The following is a 6687-nucleotide window of genomic DNA, read 5'->3' on the forward strand; positions in this document are numbered from 1 at the left end:
GTGAAAGATTGGACAAGTCGGGGTTCGGGCGTCTAGTGAAAAGTTTTGAGGTTTCGAGTGCTGAGCAAAAGTCCAGACGGTTTGGAGGACTGGTTTGACAAAAGGTAATCTCTCTTGACAGGAATAGGTGAGGACGCGTTCCCTGAAGAGGGAGTAGTAGGCGTCGGTTCAACCTAGAGTTTCAGCAAAACTTAAAGTCAGGACCGAACAGTCCAGAGACTATCAAATGTTATCTTGCTTTACATATTATTGCTTGTTTCTAACTCTATGGTGATGGTGATTAAGATTGCAAGGTTGATGGAAAACAGGTCTTCGGGCGCTTGGAGCTTGTCCGGGCACCCGGGGAGGCAACTGACACCCAGGTAAGGGCCTTTGTGGCGAGGCGCCCGAACAGTCTGGGTGCCTAGAGTTGCTCCAGGAGCCCAAACTAGTAAAACTCATCATCGCACTGAGTTGGAGCATGATGAGTGGCTAACCCACGTCTACGATCCAACACTGGGGGGGGGGGGGGTCCAAGTGCTCGGATGTGAATAAACTTCGAGAATGAAATTTCGATAAGAGCTCGCCATGTCATCACTGTCTAGGCGCCCAGACGGGGCTATAAAAGGAGGCTTCAACCAATAGCTTTAATACATTATTTCAAACATCTTCCGCTCCTGCGCGCTGCCCCGAAAAGCTCTCTATAGCACCTGAAAACTGCTTTGATGGCGACTACGTTCAAGATTCTTTTCTAAGTCGTCGGTATTGTTTAATTTCAAAGTTACTTGTACTCAAAATTGTTAATTCGCTTTTGTAACTTTCGATTGATTAATGATTGCCCAATGAAAACACTCTCACATGCGAGCCTTAGAGTATGAGTCGCCACATGCTCCAAACCAAGTTAAATCTTGGCTTGTTAGTATTGCTTTATTTTCCATCTCCTTGTATTTCGTTGCATTTTACTCGATTGTGTTTTAAGCGAACGTAAAAGTCGTGAGCACTATTCACCCCTCCCTCTCTAACGCTTTTGATCCTACATGAATGTCTTGCAACATTTGCCTCAAGCTGCTGGAACACCTTACTACATTTATTATACCTATGTGTGACTAGGATGTTGCTGACACAACCCTATATCTAACGGTGGCTGTGTTGGCGCTCTTTTTTCAATTTCTGTACCCAATGATAACACTTGAATTATCTCAAAAATTGATGGGTTGTCTAGGAACTTCTCTTTGTTGTAATTGTAGGATCATTACACATGTTAGAGGGGGGGGGGGGGGGGGGGGGAAATTACGTGGTTTTAAAAACTTTTCTTTTAATATTTTAAAAATGAGTACGCTGTGGAAAAGATAAAAAAAATAAAGAAGAAAATAAGAACACAAGCGATTTTACTTGGTTCAGAACCTTCGGCGACTCCTACTCCAAGACTCAGGTCCCTCATACCTATCGATGGGTAATCCACTAAATCCTCTTCCGGAATCGTAGGAAGAGTGTTCGAATACAAATAAATGAATAAGAAAGTGTAACAATCCTACACTTTCCTTTTGCAGATATGTAAAGTAAGTACAAATTTAAAACTAGTTACCAACACGAAGATGTCGAAGTGAGAGTGCTTGTGTGTCGGTGACGGTCTGACTGCAGTAGTCGGGTGTAGTAGTGTTGTAGCATAATAATAGTATGAAGTCATAGCAATTGAATTGTCGAACGATTGTGTAGAAGTTTGTAGAAGAGTTATGTTTGAAGAGATGGTCAAACAACTCTTTTAAAGAGGATTGGAGGCGCCTTGAATGCCATTGGAGGTGCCTTCAATCCTAAAATATATCCCAAAAAAATTGGCTCTTATTATCGACGAAGCCCTCTGCTTTATCCGAGCGAAGGCGCCTTCAAATCTCTCCGAGGCACCTTCAGTGCCAAGCTTCAAGGCACTTTCCTCCGCATGGAAGACACCTCCACGCCCTTCTATGCAGGACCTTCAACCAAAGCTTCCGAGGCGCCTCTAGCAGCACAGGAGCCTCGAGCATTGTTCACTCAAGGTTTCTTATTATTTTTGCTCTTGTAAAATATGTTAGTTCAACAAGAAAATATCTAACTTGTAAAATAGAGTTAATACAATTATAAAACATTAATATTAATTATACAATGTTTTCCTGAGACTATGATTTAGTCATGGTCTTAATTTAGGTTTCTAAAATTGACCTAAATTGAACTTGTGCCTGAAGTTCCTAATTGAGACCCTTCCTCACTAGAACACTCTCCTCTAGTGACTTACCTTGTTTACCATGTAGAATCGCTTGACTGTACCTTGGCCCACCAGGTATTTCCGCCAATTGTCAGATCTATAGACCCAATTGGACTTCGGGCAACTGTTAAGTCTCGCGAACCCAGCCAGTAGTGCCCAAAACTAAATTATTTTAATTAAGCGGATTTATTTGATTAATTCAAATTTAATTAATAATTGATTAATTTAAATAGATAGATTTAGTTAGATTTAATTAATTAAGTAAGCTTACATTTATGAGATTTGGATTGATCAATTATATTAAGATCAAATAGTTGGATATAAATATATATAAAATTTATTTTATATCTAAATATTTATAAAAAGATTTATATGACTTAGTAAGTATATAAAAAATTATATAACCCATGTGTATAAATTTTTATATAAAAAGTTATATGACTTAATAAGTATATATAATAATTTATATAACCCATGGATATAAATTTGTATTATGTATATAAAAATTTATATGATTTAGTAAGTATATAAAAAATTATATATTCCATGTGTATAAATTTTTATAAATATAAATAAAATATATGATTTAGTGTATATATAAAAATTTATATAACTCACGTGTATAATTTTTTTTATAAAAAGTTATATGACTTAGTATGTATAATAATAATAATAATTTATGACTTAATAATTATGGTAGAAAGGTTCAAAGATGGATTAAACATGGCAAAACCTATACAATGCATTCTTCACTTTGGATTTTTTTTTTTGGCTATTTTCCAAAAACCCTAAACTCTCTTTCACCACCACCGACCCTAGCCTCCACCACTATCATTCCAAGCTCTAAGGGGAGGAGGAGAAGAAGAGGCTTGGTAGTAAGATAGAGTTAAAGGCATGTTCTTCTTATATTATATATTTTTTAATTTCCTTAGATTCATACATGTTTAGTTCCCTTGTAGTTCGATTTGAGGGTTTTAGGAGGCCATGAAATCCTCATGTTTTGAGAACCTTGTGAGTCTATGAGTTTTAGTTTTATTAGTTTTACATGCCATGAAATCCTCTTTATTGTTGATACCTTTGGAGGTTAAGTTAGGTTCAACTCCTATAAATTTTGATACCATAAAAGTTGAACCCAAGTTTATAATTACTTTATGTCATGTGTAGGTTCAGATCTTAAGAGTTATGTTGCCATGAAACTAAAGATGTTGTGCTTAAGATATATGTAAATTTTTAGATTTAGTATAGTTATATTTAAGTTCTTTTATTTCTATTTATGAACACCTTGGGCATCATATGTTATTTTTTTGGATTTGGTGTAGTTTGCTTATGCGTCACCTCTCATCATGAAAATTTTGTATGCCATATGATATGGTGATGAAGATGGATCCCGCCAAAAATAGGTAAAAGCAGGGAGGAGCGGCTAACGTGGAGGTCAAAGTCAAAAGAGTCAAAAGCTTAGGTCCATAAATCAGGCGAAGTTGGCCGAACAAGCCTCTAATGTTGATTGAACATGACTGTCCGAACGACCATCCTCTGAAAACCTACGATTGGGGTTTAGGGCCAAACAGTAAATCTCCTAGATCACCGTCCCTGTCGATCAGACGGCATGTCTGGTCGGATAAAAGGCAGCCTTCCGACAACAGAAAAGCTGAGTGAAGAACAATAGCTCTGTGCAGTACAATCAAGCTGGGACCTCTCTGTTGAGCGGCTTTTGGTTGGCTTATAGGGGGTCCACCTTCATATCTTATCGTACTCTTTTGGAAGTTTGTGCCGCCCATAACAGAGCATGCCCAATATGCAAATTATACTTTAGAAGCTTTTAGTCTGTCACATTATAGATTCATGTGTTTGTTTAAGGAAAGGTGTTAGAGACATTTTTTGACTTGGCTTTCTTAAGATGCTTTAATTTGGAAAATGTGCATACGCTTTAAGATGTATGCACAGACGCTACAGTAACACTATTGATCCGGCAGTAAGGACGGGGGACCCCCTCTGGAGGGGAGTCAACGCCACGTGGAGGTCAAAAGTTAAAAGGGTCAGCATGAGGTTCGGCTGATTGGAGAAGGGTTGGGTCGACCGGCCGAATGTGTCCGGGCGGAATCAAAGACAACCCGACGGGGAGTCGGGTTTCCGACGCTCATGGTGAACAGGTCGCTGGCCCGAGCGGGTGACCCTTTTGCGGTCCGGCCGATCGGAGAAGGGTTGGGTCGACCGGCCGAATGGGTCCGGGCGGAATCAAAGGCAACCCGACGGGGAGTCGGGTTTCCGACGCTCATGGTGAACAGGGTCGCCGGGCCGAGCGGGTAGCCCGCTCGGCCAAGGCGTAAAGCATCAATATTGTGAAGGAACACTCTCAGCCGAGCACCCGGTCGGACCGATACCTATGCCCGGTCGGACCAATGCCTGCCGAGCGGATGGACGCTCGGCTCGGGGAAAAAGAAGACAAGGACAAAGGGACATTGAGGAACATCTTCTGACAACAGGCATGTTCGACAACCAAGTCATACGCAGAATCCTACGACGGAAGGTTCTGCTGTCACATCAGAGAGGTGCTCGGACTGTAGCAGTATGGTGTCAGACATGCTCCTCTGGTAAGCCCATACTAAGGTATGGTAAAGGACACGTGTACGCCTCGATAGGTGTGCATAAGCCTCCCCACAGCTCTATATAAGAGCCCTCAGACTTCGCCGGAGGTACGCGATCTATCATCTTTGGAGTCACTTCATCGTTTTCCTCTTGCCTGACTTGAGCGTCGGAGGGTCGTCGCCGGGAACCCCTTCCCCGCCCGACTTCCTTGCAGGTTCGCCGGAGATTCGTGCAGCCAGTCGAAGACAGCGGAGAGCGCCACGTCCCTAGCGTCCATCAACTCACCGTTCGGACAGGATCAAATTGGCGCCGTCTGTGGGAACGCACCTGCATCCGAGCGGAAGAGATGGACGAAGCTGGACGACCGCACACCGTGATGCTCTCCCAGGAGGAGCTCGACGCTCTAATCGAGGCAAGAGCAGCTAAGCTTGTGGAGCAACAGAAACAGAAGGCGCAAGCAGAGCGAATGGAGCAACAAGCGACGTCAGCGTCAGGAGGCCGAGCGGAAGCACCGCCTGCCTCGGTTCCATTTCATCGGGCCCTATTCCGTACGCCTCCTGAAGCCGCACCAGCTAACCTTGATCGAGGATCTTCATCCGACGAGACGCCCAGGCGAGACTACAGAAAAGGCAAGGCTCCCCGAACGGACGCATCCCCCGAGCGAATCAACCGGTAGTTTTCAGAGGCCATCATGCAGGACCCTCTACCCAAGCATTATGTGCCCCCCGCGATCGAGGAATACAATGGAACCACCGACCCGGACGACCATCTAGGAAAGTTCGACAACACCGCTACACTATATCAATACACAGATGGAGTGAAATGTCGGGTGTTCCATACCACCCTCTCGGGATCGGTGCAACGGTGGTTCCGGAGGCTGCCGGACGGATCCATCACCAGCTTTAAAGAGTTCCGCATCGCTTTTCTCCATCATTTTGCGAGCAGTCGGCGTTACCAGAAGACCAATGTTAGTCTATTTGCCATCAAGCAAGAGCCCAGGGAGCCGCTCCGAGCTTATATCCAACGATTCAACTGGGTGGCCATGGATATTCCAACGGCCACCTCAGAAACAATGATGAATGCGTTCACGCAAGGCCTCATGGACGGTGACTTCTTCCGTTCACTTATTCGAAAGCCACCCCGAGACTATGATCATATGTTACACCGGGCCAATGAGTATATTAATATGGAGGAAGCACAGGCGGCCCGAATAAAAGAAGCTCCAACTAAGCGGCTAGCCCATGCCGAGCGGAAGCCGCTCACTGGCCACCAGCCGCCCAGAGGACCGCGCACCGAAGTAGTCCGCCCTCACTACGCAAGGCCCCACGCCATCCAAGAGGTAGCTGCCGAGCGGCCCAAACCAAAAAAGAAGGTATGGACCCCATGTTTTGCTTGTTCCACCGGAACGACACGCATAACACACGAGATTGCCGAAGTCTTCCCCTGATCGCCCACCCCGCTCCCCGGAGTGGTCGTCGTCGATTGCCATAATCCGACAGGCGATAACGACACCATGAAGCCGATCGACGGATATCCAGAAAGTCTCCCGAGCGGTATCATCCTCAGGGCCATGAGGACAATCCCCGGGTATCTAAGGAGCGGCCTAGGCCTTCCGCACGGGAGGAAGAAAATAGAAGCAACACGTCTCGGGGAGAAATCAACATCATCTCTGGCGGACCGACCGGAGGCGACTCCAATAGAGCAAGGAAGGCGAGTGTCAGACAACTCAAGATCCATGCGGTCGGATGCAGTCAAGAATGGGCGAGCGGGCCTAAAATCAGCTTCGGGCCCAGGGACCTTGAGGGAGTCGAAGTGCCACATGACGACGCCCTCATCATCAAAGCGGTAATAGCTAACTATACTATTCACCGTATTTTCATCGA

This window comes from Zingiber officinale, chromosome 5B (assembly GCF_018446385.1).
Source record: "Zingiber officinale cultivar Zhangliang chromosome 5B, Zo_v1.1, whole genome shotgun sequence".
NCBI classification, from domain to species: domain Eukaryota; kingdom Viridiplantae; phylum Streptophyta; class Magnoliopsida; order Zingiberales; family Zingiberaceae; genus Zingiber; species Zingiber officinale.